Consider the following 16,724-nt stretch of genomic DNA (forward strand, 5'->3'; position numbering starts at 1 on the left):
TTATATGTTAAATTAATCTAGAAATTTAAATGGACATTTTAGCAAGCTATGAAAGCTTTCATATGTTAATTAAATTATGATTGTAACATTCTCTCAGTATCATATTTAATAATATTTTACATTTATATTTTATATTTTATATTTCTCAAATCTTAATTTTGTATTTTATTATTTATCAATATATAAATATGTATACATAAAAGTGGTGCACTCTCGCCCCATGCACCTCATGTAATATCCTCGATTTTGTGAATGCGGAAATTACTAAGGAGTTTCATGATTTTGATGATATTAATAAAAATGGGCAAATATTATTTTATTAGAAAAGGGCAACAAATACTATTTTATTAGAAAAAAGGCAGAAAAAAGTCACTAGTGGAAAGTGGTCCCCACCAATACAATAATATTAAAAAAGGGAATCTAGAAGCTTGGAAGAAAACTCAATGAAAAGTTATAAAAGGAGGTTGGGATTTGGGATCATTTGCTATTCATGCTATCTGATCTTTTCTCATTATTATTGAAGAGAAACTCGAGCGAGTTTCAAATCGAGGGTTTCAAGTGAAATACTCCCCCTAGTTTCGGTGCATCTTGTTATCACCCTAGCTAGACATCACCCAATTTCGGTGGACTTACTCTTGCCACCCTAGTTGGAAATCTCGTTGAGAGTTTTGGAGAAGTTTGGAAGAATTTGATTTGTTTGCAGGAGATCAAGCCCCATAAAGAGGGTCGAATTCCTCCTCCAGCAGTAAGGTCAAATCATTTATCTTGCCAACTAAGTTGAAAGGGTCGAATCATTTGTCTTGTTCCTATTCTCTCAAGAAAGAAATTGAGCTTGCATTTCCATAAATTATTATGACAAGGAGAGGGTCAAATTCCATGTGCCAAGGGGGACAAGTTTGTTAAGGCCGAATTGTTTTCTGTTGCAGTGATTAAGGAGGCCGAAATCCTTGTCTACAAGGGTCGAATTGCTAAATTTTCAGAGTTCGTGGGATCCATTGGAGGGTCGAAAATCATTTGAAACAAGGCCAAATTGTTTAGATTATTCGCTCAGCCCAGGCTCTGATATAATGCTCTATATCTAATGCATGAAGGGCAGATTGTACACTTGTTTAATTGTCTTCAAGCAAGATTTGATCAGCTAACAAAGGGTCGAGTACTGCCTACCAACACTTTCGTGTATGTTCAAAATAGGAGTCTGCATCAAGCACTAAATTTCAAGACACCCGAAGAAGTTTTCACTGGTAAGAAACCTGATGTTTCTCATTTTAGAATATTTGGTTGTCTCGTGTATTTTCATGTGCCTAAAGAGAAAAGAAAAAAGTTGGAAGCATCTGGGAAGAAAGGTATATTTATGGGCTATAGTGAAAATTCAAAGGCATATAGAATCTATGTGCCTGGACAAAGAGATGTGGAAGTTAGCCATGACGTCACCTTCGATGAAGATACTGCTCTTGGGAAGGCCCGAGATCTCCCCATTCCAAGGAAGGATAATAATGATGATGCTAAGGAAAAACAGGATGAACCCCCTTCGGATGAACATATGCCTGATGTTGAAGGCCCGATGGATCTCGTTGATCCACCACCTTGTGATCCCTCTACCTCAAGGAAAATACCTTTGTGGCTCAAGGATACTCTTGAAGATGCTGAGAGACATATTGCTTCAAGAGGGACATTCTGTGAAAGTAAGAAGCCAAACAGGTATCAAAGGTACTTAGTTGCTATGAGTATTATTGTTCAATCTGAGCCGTGTATGTTCGAAGACGCTGTAAAACACCAAGTTTGGAAGGATGCAATGAATGAGGAATATGAATCTATCATGAAAAATGATGTTTGGGATGTGGTGCCTAGACCAAAAGACAAGTCCGTAGTCACCTCAAAATGGCTATACAAAATTAAAGATGGAGCTAATGGGAGTGTTGATGGACTATGACAAGATATTTGCACTGGTTGTCCAATATACCGCTTTCTGATCTATTATTGCTCTCACTGCCTCTCAAGGATGGAGCCTACACCAAATGGACGTTAAGACTGCTTTCTTACATGGCTCACTTAAGGAGGAAGTCTACGTAGAACAATCTGAGGGGTTCGAAGTACAAGATAGCTAGACACACGTGTGCAAGTTGAAGAAATCCCTCTATGGGTTGAAGCAAGCCCCTAGGGCTTGGTATGAGAGGATTGATAGCTATCTTATGAAGTTGGGATTTACAAGGAGCGAAGCGGATCCTAACCTATACTTCAAGGTTGAAAAGGATATGCCTCTCATTTTGGTCCTTTATGTGGATGATCTCTTTCTGATAAATGTGGACCCTCTCATTTATCAATGCAAGAGGGAGTTGGCTTCCAAGTTTGAGATGAAGGACCTAGGTCTAATGGACTACTTCCTAGGCCTGGAGGTCTAGCAAAAAGCCAGGTGAGATTTTCCTTTCTCAAGGAAAATACATTGTGAAGCTGCTCGAGAGATGTGGGATGGTGGATTGCAAGTCTGTGTCTACTTTGATGGAACTCAACTTCAAGAATCTATGTGGAAGTGTTATTGGGCCTGAATTGGCAAACCCTTCCGAATATAAACAACTTGTGGGGGCCCTAATGTTCTTGGTAAACTCCCATCCTGACATATGCTTTATTGTGAATACATTGAGTCAATTTATGGTTGAGCCTCATCACATACATTGGATTGCTGCTAAGAATATCTTGAGATATCTCTGTGGCACAATCAACTATGGACTGAGATACACTGTCGAGAAATTGAGGCTACATGGATATGTTGATGTTGATTGGGTTGGCAATGTGGTGGATCGTAAGAGCACGTCTGGATGTTGCTTCTCATTGGGGTCTGCTTCAATTTCTTGGATGAGCAAGAAGCAAAAATTAGTTGCTTTAAGCACCGCCGAGGCCAAATACATTGCAGCTAGTATGGCTTATTGTGAAGTTGTTTGGTTGAGGAAGCTCTTTAATGAGCTATTTGAGCACGTGCTAGATACCACCGTGATCTTTTGCGACAACCAAAGTGGGATTCGCCTTTCAGAGAATCTTGTGTTCCATGACCGCTCCAAGCATATTGATATCAGGTACCACTTTATCCGAGTTATGGTACAATAGGGAGCAATAAGGCTCCAACACATCAGAATTGATGAGTAGGCCGCAGACATCCTCACGAAGCCTTTAGGGAAGGTCAAATTCTTAGCCTTCCAAGAGAGACTTGGAGTCATGGAAAGACTCTCCTATGAGGGTCCTACTTGAGTTGGACACTGAGCTCTGGGAGCTCGTGGGGGCTCAGTATACTTCTTGGAGCTATGAGCGGCCATAGGGTGAGTGGTTCACCTCCCGCTACTGGTGCACTGTGTATAGGATGAGTGGTTCACATTCCCCTGTGATACCTCATGATGGTTGACTGTGTGTAGGGTGAGTGGTTCACCTTCCCCTACGATTGACATATGCATAGGATGAGTGGTTCACCTTCTCCTATGGCATATGAGCAGGATGAGTGGTTCACCTTCTCCTATGGCATATGAGAAGGATGAGCAGTTCACCTTCTCCTGTTGATGCCCCATTATATATCCTACCCATGTAGTCCGGGACTCATGGAAAGTACCTCTCATCTGCCCAACGAGTTGGAAAACATGGATGGGGACCATAGCACTATTGATGGATGCATCATGTATTGTCATACTCCCTATGTCTAGGATGCATGGTGTTCAACAACTTGATCTAGGATCAAGACTGAATTTGTCAGTGGAGAGTGGTAAGGTCTTGTGACTCACTCTCGATCAATTCTTCTTCATTATTCATATCAGTGTTCAGCAGAGCAGAGATGAGATGAGACACAGAGATGGTACATGACAACAGGATGGCATGATGATCGATGATTGGCAGGTGGAATTCTCCCTAGTTGAGAGGGAGTGTTAAAATTGGCAACTAGGGCCAAATTCCACCTTGGGACAGCTCATTTGATGGAGATGATGATTGCATTAAATTCCTCTTTTCGAGAGGACCAAAATTGATATAAAGATCATCTCATTTGGACAAGCAAAAGTGTGATTTTGAATTTATGCCCACACATGTGCAAATTGTTCAGGTCGGCCACATCATCATGTAGGCTCATGAAGCCCAATGGACATGACTCTTCACCCTCAACGAATTGTATAATTACAAGTGACCTCTCACCTAATTTTGCATCATCATCACTCACACATTCTCTCTCCTCTTTTTGGTTCGTACGATATTGGTCATTCTCTCTCTCTCTCCTACGTGTGGCACAAGGAGGTCGAATTACAAGACAGAATTGTAGGGCCGAAAGTCTCAAAAAAATTTGTAGTTTGACCAATGTTGACTTTGACTTTTTGGGCATCCTCTGACTTTGATTTTTAGGGTGGATATCTGTCTCAGCATGCCGCATTTTTGGGCACAAGAACCGAGGCAAAAGTAGGACTTTCACCTACATTGACCACAGGTTGACCAAGTTTGACAGCAGATTTTATGATTGTTTTGGGTTGACTTTGACCGCTATTGGGAGTAGAGTTTGACTACCTTTGACCGAGCTTCAAAGGAGAAGTTTGACAGTTGCTTTGACCATCTTTGACTTTCTAGTTAGGAGTGATTTGACTGCAGTTGACTGCAGATTTTGACAGCGTTGTTTTGATTGTAAATTTGGCAAGTGAATTTGACTTTTGTACTCTCTCTCTATTGAACATTTTGGTATAATAATAAGAAGAATTGATCAAAGGGTTTTCCCCACATTGGGGTTTTTCCCTAACATCCGCCAAATCTGGTGTCTCTTGTCTTGGCTTGTCTTCTGCATTTTGTTTCATGTTCTATCTATTATTACTGTCAATGTGATTAATGGTTAATGTGATTGCCATTGGAAAACTAAATTGAAATTGTCATTGGGCTGCTAAAGCAACATTCAAGTAATTGTGCTAAGCATAGAACATACCATTGTAACATCCTCCTCAGGTGTTGTAGCATCTCCTTCATTAGAGGTCAAGATATTTTATCAAGGAGGTTGATGTGATATTAAAATGTAAATTCCAAGCAGAGGACAAATGGACTTGTTCCCTCGTATAAGTTGAACTAAATCTCAGGTGTTTCCCTCCATTTTTCATTGTAAACATTAATGATTGTTTCCAATAGAAATAAATTTTTGGCTCTCATCTTGGCTGGAGTTATTTCTTTGAGTGTTCCTTTGAATTGTTTGACGAAAGTCCTGAGTTGTTAGCTAAAAGTAGTTTCCAGAATTTGCACTCTAATTGTTTGTAGAAATATGTCAAAGGAAAAATGTCAAATTTTGGAAACATTTGGTTGAATTTTGCTTAGGAATATTACACCCCGCCCCTCTACATCTAGATTTCAAAACAAAAGCACCTGCACTTGCACCCTAGCTACCTTGGTTTTGAACAGTTGTCAATAATTGTTGTTTCTCTATACCCATATACATTAAATTTATAAAAAAGCTAGTATGTGCCATAATGGGAAAATAGATGAAAGTTTTAAATGGGAATATAATTTATATTGTGTTTTACACTTTTCTTTTGAACCACTCATACTTAGTTATGGAAGTATCAATTCTTATTAATAGACGTCAAGTTCAATAAATTATAGTAAGATTTTTAAACCATATTCTAGAACCACAATTTTCATTGCATATAGTTCCAGTTCGAACATGTGTCCTCTTCAAATCTCTATAATTCCCTTTGTTCAAATCTAAAATATATAAGCCATCTTCGATATGTCTTTTATTTGCTCAAACATTTTTCATGTGATTTTGTTTTATTACCTTTTGTTCTTCTACTAATTTCCTTTATTTCCCGGCACGACTACTATTGTAGGTACGATACAACTTCATACCAATTTAAGTTGGTGAGTTCATGTGGTATCAAATTTGAAGTGGAATGCCAAAGTGGTTTACAATTCAAGCACAAGTTACAAATCATTTGAATCCAATTCATTTATTTTCCCAATTGGAATGGCATACTTCGAACATGACCTTGTAGTTTCACTCTCGCGGTCGAATTGCCCATTTGTAAAGCTTGGATATTGATACATTTAAGGTATGTGACATGGAGGATCACATGCTTTTTTCAAAAAGCCTCACGGGTTTTTCTTAAGGTCACAAATGGTTATTAGCTATATACCAAAGAGATCAATTACATACAACATTGAATAGTTACTCGTACTCAATGGGGATGGAGAGAAACAATACAATCCAAAGGATGGGTGGGGATACCCTGCCATACCCTATGATTGGAGGTGTTGAAAAATTGGGTAGCTACGAGCAGTCTTTTCATTAGCAAATAATGGAGACAAATCATATTTTTGACTTTGACCAAGTCAGCCTCAAGAAGGACATGTCGGCCCCACATGTGTGAAAAGACACCTACCCAAACACATAAATATGACTTCGTTGAGCCTTGTTTGCACCATCTCATCATCACACAATTCAATTTGAAATTGCAAAAGTCTACTCACATGTGTGAAGGAGTCAAGGAGGCATTTCAAGACCAGCATTGAACAACCTCTTTCTTCTATTTGACTTTCGTTGACTTGGGCTATTTGGCATATATTTGACTTTCGTTGACTTGGCCTATTTGGCATCTATTTCACTAAGGTTGTGACTGTCTTGGAGGGTCGAATATTGCAAGAGGACTTAGACTCTGTTTGACTGAATATTAATCTTTGTTTCTAGCTTGTTGACTTTTGTTAACCATAGGCTTGACTGAGGTATTTGACCTAGAATTGCAAGGACTGTTTGACTGAGGTTGACCGAATTTCGGCCCTCTTATTTCAGAGCTTCCACAGGCCGAAATTCGGCCTTGTTGTTGCAAACCTATACTTTGACTAGAGTTGACTTCTCTCTCTTCATTGACTGGTTTTGACTTGAATATTTTAAGGTTAGATTTGTGGAATCTTGTTGGAATATTCTGATGTACTATTGATGAACAAAATTTCTCTTTCATAAGGAAAGATTGGTTGGGTTTTGCCCTTGTGGGTTTTGCCCTAGCTTGAAGCCTAATTTTTGGTGTCTCTTATCTCTTGTTTACTATTCATTGTGATCTTTATTGCTCTATTGATGAAATTGAATGGTAAACGTTTTTCATGTATCGTGGTTGAAAGATTGGAATGCTAGAAGAAGACTAATTACATCATTGGAAGTAGGTATCAATTTTTTTGAAATACTATACTAGTCTTGATTGCACTAGAAAATCAACATGGTTTCAGAGCTTTGGTGAAAGGAAAGAGTTGTCAGATCACATTGAAGAAGCATTAAGAGCACCTTCAAGAGTTTGGGATTCTTCATCTTTTGATTTTAGTTGGTCATCTTCACCATCTCCATCATGAATTCCTTCATGAAGGCAGAAAAAAAGTTTGAGGAAGCTACTAATTACAGGGCATGGAAGGCTAGGTTGGACCTAGTATTTGCAAGGCACAAAGTTTTGGGCATTGTTACAGGTAAAGGGACTAAACCATCTAATCAAGCAGAAAAAGAAAAGTTTCAGGAAAATGACATTTTGGCAAGAAGTATCATTATAGAATCTGTTAGGGATCATCTAATTCCCTATATTGTTGATCAACAAACTTCCAAGGGAATGTATGATGCCATCATTGGATTGTATACTATCAACAACATCAACCAATCTATAAGTTTGAGAGGTCAACTTCGCAATATCAAGATGACAAAGAATGATATTGTGGCATCATATTTTGTAAGGATATCTCAAATAAGAGATCAACTTAAGGCCATTGGTGAAGAAGTATCTGACAAAGAATTGGTAGTTGTTGGTTTGGGTGGTTTGCCTAGATCTTGGGATCCTTTTGCAACAAACATTAGTGCAAGAGAAAATGCACCTTCATTTGATAAATTGTGGGCTTCCTGCACTCAAGAAGAGTCAAGACTCCATTCTAGAGACCTGATCGAAGATCCAAGTGAAGAAGCTTTTGCAACTCATTCTAAGAGTTTCAAAAGAAAACCTAATTTTGGAATATTTCAAAGAAGCTCTCGTAGAATACCAAATGCAAGATCTGCTCCAAAAAGGGAACTTGCACCACAAAGAGGACCTCCTCCTCCCTCTCAAGATAGAAGAGATAGAAGAGATATGAGAAATATCCAATGTTATCATTGCCAAGCTTATGGTCACTATTAAGATCACTGTCCTCAAAAAGTGAAGGGATGACTATCAAAGGAATGGAGATCAAAAGAGAAAAGGGAAACAATCATGCCTCTGTTGTTGACCTTAATAACCTTCCCATAAGAGAAGGCCTACAAAAAATGATTTTGATCATGAATACTAATTTTATTCTGCTTTTAAAGGTGCCCTTGCAAGTCATGATGAAATATGGTTAGTGGACAGTGGTGCCTCTAGGTGAAAGTAAGATGTACTAGCAATGATAGTAGATCCAAAGGAATCTTGGATCTCGTGCACTCTGATGTTTATGGGCCTATATGCTTGATAAGACCTTGGGTGGAAGCTTGTGTTATATCTCTTTCATTGATGATTATTCTCACAAAACATGGATTTATCTTCTAAAATCCAAGCATCAAGTATTTGAGAAGTTTCATGAATTCAAAGCACAAGTTGAAAATGATACAGGAAAAAGGATCAAGATCTTGAGGTTTGACAATGGTGGAGAATATGTATCTAATGAATTGATTGATTTCTACAAGGATGCTAGAATTAAGAGGGAGTTGATAGTTCCCTACTATCCTCAACAAAATGGAACTGTAAAGAGAATGAACAAGACTATTATGGAAGCTGCCAAGGCCATGCTTCATGATCAAGAGTTGCTTATGTTTCTTTGGGGAGAAGTTGCAAGAACAGTTGTCTATGTTCAAAACAGATGTCCACATCGAATATTAGACTACAAGACTCTTGAAGAAATCTTCATAGGCGAGAGACCAAATGTTGAGCATTTAACATTTTTGGTTGTCTTGTTTATATGTTCATTTGCCTAAGGAGAAAAGGACAAAATTGAAAACTTCTAGGAACAAAGGAGCTTTTGTTGGCTACAGTGAAGATACAAAAGCCTTCGGGGTCTATGTACCTAGACAACATTATATTGAAACTTGTAAGGATGTTATCTTTGATGAAGATGTTGCTTTTTGGAAGTCCAAGGGTTCACACTTAGACTTTGATGATGAGATACAAGTGGGTTTGAAGAATGTGGAGTCAAAGTCTAAAGAACCTGAACCAATGGATCAAGATCCTCATGAAGATTCTAATGATCTTGAAAAATGTTGAATCTCCAAGAGCCATTGTACCTGATACTAGAAAGAGACTTGCCTGGCTTGAAACAACATTGAAGGAAGTTGAAGGACATCCTGCACCTCGTGGGACCTTCAGCGAAAGCAAGAAGCCAAAGAAATATTTTCGTTATACAGCCTTGATGTGCAAGATCATTGAATCTGAGCCATCCACCTATGAAGAAGCAGCTGAGGAGCAAGTTTGGAAAGATGCTATGACTAAAGAATATCAATCTATATTGAAGAACGATGTTTGGGAAACTATACCAAGGCCTCAAGGAAAGTCTATTGTGTCTTCAAAAGTGGATCTACAAAATTAAGCATGCTACTGATGGAAGTGTTGAAAAGAACAAGGATAGATTTGTGGCTCGTGGATTCTCCCAGAAATAGGGAGAGGACTCTGAAGACATGTTTGCATTGGTTTCCAGGTATGGATCTATTAGATCTGTCATTGCTCTTGCTTCTATTGCAAGTTGGAAATTGCATCAAATGGATGTCAAAATTGCTTTTCTGAATGGGGTTATTGAAGAGGAAGTCTATATTGAACAACCTCAAGGTTTTGAGGTCCATGATAGAGAAACACATGTTTGCAAATTAAAGAAAGCCCTATATGGGTTTAAGCTTAAAACAAGCTCCTCGTGCTTGGTATTCCCATATTGATGGTTATCTGTTTAGTCTTGGTTTCAAGAAGAGCGATGTTGATCCGAACTTGTATTTCAAAGTTGTTGAAGGTGAGCCCTTGATGTTGTTGTTGTATGTAGATGATTTTTTTTTTACAGGGGCTGAAGTGTTGATTCTCCAGTGTAAGAGGGAGCTGATTTCTAAATTTGAACTGAAGGATCTTGGTCTTATGCATTATTATTTGGAATTGGAAATTTGGCAAAAGCCTAATGGAATCATTGTTGGCCAACACAAATATTCTATTTCGATCCTTCAAAGGTTTGGCATGATGGACCACAAGTCCATGGACACACCTAAGGTGACGAATTTGAAGAAGACCTGGGACTGTGATTCTGATTTGATTGATCCCTCTATGTATCGCAAATGCATTTGCTCATTGAACTATCTTGGTCTTATGCATTATTATTTGGAATTGGAAATTTAGCAAAAGCCTAATGGAATATTTGTTGGCCAAGGAAAATATACTATTTCGATCCTTCAAAGGTTTGGCATGATGGACTACAAGTCCATGGACACACCTAAGGTGACGAATTTGTAGAAGATCTGGGACTGTGATTCTGATTTGATTGATCCCTCTATGTGTCGCAAATGCATTGGCTCATTGAACTATCTTGTGAATACTAGACTTGATATTTGTTATGTTGTGAACATGTTAAGCCAATTCTTAGTTGAGCCCTAGCATGTGCATTAGGTTACAGCGAAACATATTTTGAGATATTTGTGTGGTACTATTGAATATGGTTTGAGATATGTTTCTAATGGTGAATGGCAGCTGCATGGATTTACTGATGTTGATTGGGATGGAAGCTTTGATTATAGAAAGAGCACTTTTGGATTTTGTTTTATTTTGGGCTCCATTATGATTTCATGCTCTAGTAGAAAGCAAACTTTTGTCCCTTTGAGTATGGCTAAAGTTGAGTATATAGCTGCAAGTTTAGCCTGTTGTGAAGTTGTGTGACTTCGGAAATTGTTTACTGGTTTGTTTGATCATGTGATGGAATCGACCATTACATATTGTGATAATCAAAGTTGTGTGGGGCTTTATGTGAACCCTATGTTTCATGACAGGTCGATGCACATTGAGATCAAGTATCATTACATCCAGAATATTGTCCAGAGGGGAGTTTTGAGGCTCAAGTATGTCCCTACTGATGAGTAGGTTATTGATGTGTTGACAAAGTCATCATCTCGAATGAAGTTTGCATATTTCAAAGAACTTGGAGTTGTTAAGAACCCCTCTCTAAGAGAGAAGGAGCACTAATTGTACAGCATCATATAATGGACAATCTTCCTTAGGATGCGGCCAAGAGACTTATCGATTGGTCAGGAAGATTGTCACTCCCTTAGGTCGGTTGACCGAGAGGCCAATGAGTTTGGTCGGGGAGCTTGGTTCTGTGGCATGGTGTGATCCCTTAGATTTTCAATGGGAGAACAATTTGGTCGGGGACATTTCTTTTGTGATCTCTCCCTTAGGTAGTGATCGGGAGACCTGTGGACTAGTCAAGGAGATTGATCTCATGTTTCCTCCCCTAGGTTGTGAGCCAGGAGAACCATGGATTAATTAGCGAGATGTATCTTGTGCATATGATTGGTTTGGCTTTATTGATTAATCCCACTAGTCGGTAGGGCACTGACCTGGATGCCATGGGGTTGTGGCTTGTGGGATGTGTTGAATGCTATGTATCTTTATGATGAGACTGATGATCTCTCCCTTAGGTTGTGGGTCGGGAGACCTATGGATTGGTCAGGAAGATTTATATTGACAGAGAGAGAGACTTGTGTTTATCCCTTGGGCTGTGAGCCAGGAGACCTATGGATTGGTCGAGGAAATTGATTTTGAGAGAGAATGAAAAGTACCTCCCTAGCTAAAGGGGAGTGTTGAAAAATTGGGTAGCTAGGTTTATCTTTTCATTGGCAAATAATGGAGACAAATCATATTTTTTACTTTGACCAAGTCAGCCTCAAGAAGGACATGTCAACCCCACATGTGTGAAAAGGCACCTCCTCAAAGACATAAATATGACTTCGTTGAGCCTCAGTTGCACCATCTCATCATCACACAATTTGATCTAAAATTGCAAAAGTCTACTCACACGTGCGAAGGAGTTAAGGAGACATTTCAAAATTGGCGTGGACCAGCCTCTTTCTTTTGTTTGACTTTCGTTCACTTGGACTATCTGGCATCTATTTGACTGAGGTTGTGATTGTCTTGGAGGGTCGAATATTGCAGGAGGACTTTAACTCTGTTTGACCAAATATTTGTCTTTGTTTCTAGCTCGTTGACCACAGGTTTGACTAAGGTATTTGACAGAAAATTGCAATGAATATTTTGACTGAGGTTGACCAAATTCCAGCCCTCTTATTTCAAAGCTTCCACAGGCTGAAATTCGGCCTTGTTGTTGCAGATCTATACTTTGAACAGAGTTGACTTTTCTCTCTCTTCATTGACTAGTTTTGACTTGAATATTTTGAGGTCAGATTTGTGGAATCTTGTTGGAATATTCTGATCTACTATTGATTAATAGAATTTCTCTCTCACAAGGAAAGATTAGTTGGGTTTTCCCCTTGTGGGTTTTGCCTTGGCTTGAAGCCTAATTTCTGGTGTCTCTTATCTCTTGTTTATTGTTCATTGTGATCTCTATTGCTCTATTGATGAAATTGAATGGTTCAAGTTTTTCATGCATAGCTACTTAATGATTGGAATGCTAGAAGAAAACTAATTACATCATTGGAAGTAGTTATTGATTTTTTTGAAAAACTATACTAGTCTAGATTGCACTAGAAAATCAACAAAAAGGATGTCCCTGGGCCTCAAATTCATAGCACCTCAAACACAATCATCGTAAAGAGGAATAAGTGTTAAAAAATGTCCTCCAGCCAAATCGTAAAGCATCTCCTCACCTTTCACTCATAAAGCATCTTTCTTCTCTCTATTTTCGTTGTTAGGAACAAACAAAATTTGACTTGGAGGAAGACATATTCAAATGCAGACACTTCATTTTCTTTGTGGGGAGTATGTCGGAACTTTTTCTACTTATGGGTACTTGACATTTGCATGCAGGCCATGTGTTGACAGTTACAAAAGCTGATTTTGGTGAACAATACACTGTATTCCAACTATGGGTACTTCAAATTTTTTTGTAGCCGAGACAGTCTATATATTCTGATTTTTATTGATTCTGTGATACACGTGTGTGTGTGAGTGCACACACAGATATGTGTGTGTGTGTGTGTGAGAGAGTGCACACACAGATATGTGTGTGTGTGTGAGAGAGAGAGAGAGTGTGTGTACACACAGATGTGTATGCGTGTGTGTATTCTAGGAATGGACGTAAATTTCTCTCAATAGTAAACTAGACATAGTAGTATCTATGCTAGAAGTGAAGAACTCTGTTTGGAGAAACCATCTGGACACCCGAGTGTACTTGCATCTGGTCTTCAAAAAAGATTTTAAATATAATAAAAATAAAAATTAAATAATAAATAATAAAAACTTTTTCCTATCAAAAAAAAAATATTGAGCATCAGCAGAACCCCTCTACCAGCATACCCCTTTTTTCAGTTTTTTTGGATCCATACCCGAAATTCCATCCTGTTCCCAGTATACCACCCTGCCTCATAGTGATGCATAGGGCTGATATTTATGGACGTGAAAGTGAAAATAATTGAAATATGAACAAAACATTAATTTCATGCCATCATAAGGTAGCTAAGCAGACCAGAAATCTATTATAAAGATTACTTGGAAGACTGAGTTTGTAAATTATGCAATTGAAAGAAGGTTGGAGATGAAAAGCACCAACTGGACTAAATCTCTTTCCAGATGTTTAACAACAACTAAGACATTCGATGAACTAAGGAAGCTAAGAAACGAAACCCTAAATGCTGCCATCTGAACATAAAAATATGAATACGACTATTGCAGTCCATGGAGCTCTTGGCATACATTTCTCGAGTCAAGTATACAGTTCGTGATCGTTCTAGACAAATCATCAAAGATTTATATATGTAATCTCTGAAACCTTTTCAGATGTTTAACAGAGGTCAAGTCTTGTAAAGGGCATACCGGTCACCACATCCTATGTAAAGAAGCCACCGAAATGAAAACTTGCTAGTGTACAAAAAACAGCCATGGTGATAGGGTCATTGGTTCAGTAGTTATGGTGGCCTAACAAGCCACACACCAAGGTTCAATATGTCACGAGTAAGTGGTCAGGAGCCGGTGCAAGCTGTATGTGATTTTAATGGAAACTTACACCAAGTCCAGGTGATTTTCTGGCAAGTTATAATATTTGGATTGAGTTTAAAGAAAGCACTTTAAGAATAAATTTTAAAATTTGAAAAATGGGGAAGGCTGATGCAGAAAAAGGAAGCACTTGAAGATAAAAATGGAAAAAAAAAAAAGGGTCAAGGCTAAGATGGAAAATGTAAGCCCTTGAGACTTGAAAAATAAAAGAAAAATAAAAATAAAAACGGATGAAGCCTAGTGTGGAAATTATGGAAATTATAAGCATGACATCCACTGTGTCCCAGTATCACATCCAAGGAAATAAATTTAAAATGCAACACTCCTCTACCAAATGTTGTTTTAAATAGCATGTTTGTACACATTATGTGGAGAGACTTTTGCTCTCTCTGAAAAGAACAAAAATTAGAAGCAAATACTGAACCTGTACGTAAACGCTGAAAAACTTGTGTTTGAAGTGCCTGAAAACCCCGCGCGAGAAACTACTGCAAAAAGAACGAAAAAAAACATGTTAAAAAAACCCTTAGGGTATAAATCCAGCTAATTAATATGTAGCATATGATAGCAGAGGCATGGCACTGTAATGTACAGAATTTTCACAAAAAGGAATGCAGAAAACACATGACAGAATTGTGAGAAGAACCACATAATATATCATTCGTAAAGCGAAAATCTTCAGCCCTTAAGTAGCTCTGGCCTATAACCAGAAAATTTTGAACTTCTTTTAAAACATGAGTTCTGAGAATCGAGCTCATGTTAAGAAGATAAAGGAAAGGTGATAAACACCATGTTTGCATACCTGAAACCTTGACCGCTTAGCACTCCTTTGCTTCTGAACCTTGAACCTTGTACTCAGCTGTAAACTGGACATTCTTCTACACCAACCTACCTAGTAATAGCATTTATGGTGTTTAAAAGAATTTTTTAAATGAAATTTAACTCTATTTTATCATTTTTAGGGTATAGTTAATCATAGTTTATTGTTGGAAAGTGTGAAACCAAATTTTCGCCCATTAAGATAGTGATATGGCGTGGTATTCCATTTATTCTTTGTTTTTGTAATTTTCAAGAAAATATTTCGTTGCAGCTAGAGATATTTACGATGGATTATTTTTTCATATTTTAAAATATATTTTAAATTTTTGAATATCTTTTATATATAATTAAAAATTATTATTATTATTAATTTTCATTATTTTGAATATTAATTTAAATTAAAGTTGATTACTTATAATTATGGAAACCCTGGCCTTGCCTCATATAGCCGTTATATGATAAAGACCTTTCCTTCTGGAGTCCACAATATTGGAAAGGCAAAAGTGCTTCACAAAATCCTTTTCAATGGATATCAAGGGAATATTATGGTTTTCAAAGTGGGAGGTTGACAGATGTGACATATGCTTGAACTACATATTATATTGGGTGGTTAAAAGCTTACTCAAGGTTTATTATAACAAAGTTTGTACAATTTATTTTTTATTAATTTAAGCGTTGTTTATTTTGGATATATTGTACTAAACAAAGTTTAGAGGATATGCAGCAAACCTTGGGATTGGTGATGGGGTACACCTTGTCCTTGTTAACTCCGTCGTCCCTACATCCTCTCACTAGAAACAAAATAGCGTGTACGTGATTTATTTCGGAGCCCGAAGATGATTTTTTCGAGATTTATAATTGCACATAGATGGTACGTATTATTATTTCTAGGCCTGTGACATTAGTGAGCACGTAAATGGTATTCAGTATTATTTGGAGGTTTATAACATTAGAGGATTACTAGAAAATGCCATGGTGCAAGATTAGTTTTGTGGTTTAGGTTTTTAGTTGAGCCTAGTTTGAGTGTTTAATTTTAAAAAGTGTTATGTTTTAGTTTGAGTGTTTAATTTTAAAAAGGGTTATGTTTGTTGATTTTTATAAGTGATCTCTTGACTTTTTAATAAATTGTTAAATTTTAAAAAAATATAAGAATTAATAGATAAGAAGGAAGCAAATACAATCAAAGAAAACGCATTTGCTTTATCAAAATTTTAGTAGGAAAAATCGTATATTAATCTAGATATTTTGGTTAGCTAATAAGATTTTTCGAATACAATGATAATATAAAAGCAGTAATCTCTCATAGAAAATCAATCTCTCTAGAAACCAAAAGGAAAATTGTTGAAAAGGCAACTTCTTGGGTAGATCAAGCAAATGATGAAGATTTCAAGAATATTATTGAGCACTTACAGAAGAACATCTACCAAAATTTGAAGAAAATGCTAGTTGGACTCAAGTTGAAAAGAAAGGAAAAAGATTTTCACCAAGGAAAACAAGAAGTCACACTAGAACAAAATCAAATTAGTGAAAAATGGAATGTAAATGTATCTGGAAATTGTGGGTATTTTGGAAAAGTTATACATGGGAAGGGTGAATTTTTTATGTCCCGTAGAACTTGCTTAAGGTTTTGGGTTGAGGTATGTGCTCAATCTCAAATTTGCAAGTTTTGGGTATCTATAAAGCATATAAATGGTTCTCACTATGTAGCCAAATGTTTTAATATAATAACCAATTGTTTTAATATAA

The 16,724-nt window shown here is 37.4% G+C and overlaps 1 protein-coding gene across 1 annotated transcript in view; it reads right to left on the bottom strand.

The window, feature by feature from the left end:
• Positions 1 to 14,653, bottom strand: part of LOC149184465 (uncharacterized) — a 97,214-nt gene extending 82,561 nt beyond the window's left edge. Inside the window, exon 1 of the mRNA XM_089417508.1 lies at positions 14,587 to 14,653. The gene's annotated coding sequence lies outside the window, so the exon portion shown is untranslated. The remainder of the gene's footprint in view (positions 1 to 14,586) is intronic.
• Between the last annotated feature and the right edge of the window lie 2,071 nt (positions 14,654 to 16,724).

The sequence above is a fragment of the Pinus tabuliformis genome, chromosome 3_2, assembly GCF_031772625.1.
Source record: "Pinus tabuliformis cultivar Carrire ecotype Pingquan chromosome 3_2, CPIR1, whole genome shotgun sequence".
Taxonomy (NCBI): domain Eukaryota; kingdom Viridiplantae; phylum Streptophyta; class Pinopsida; order Pinales; family Pinaceae; genus Pinus; species Pinus tabuliformis.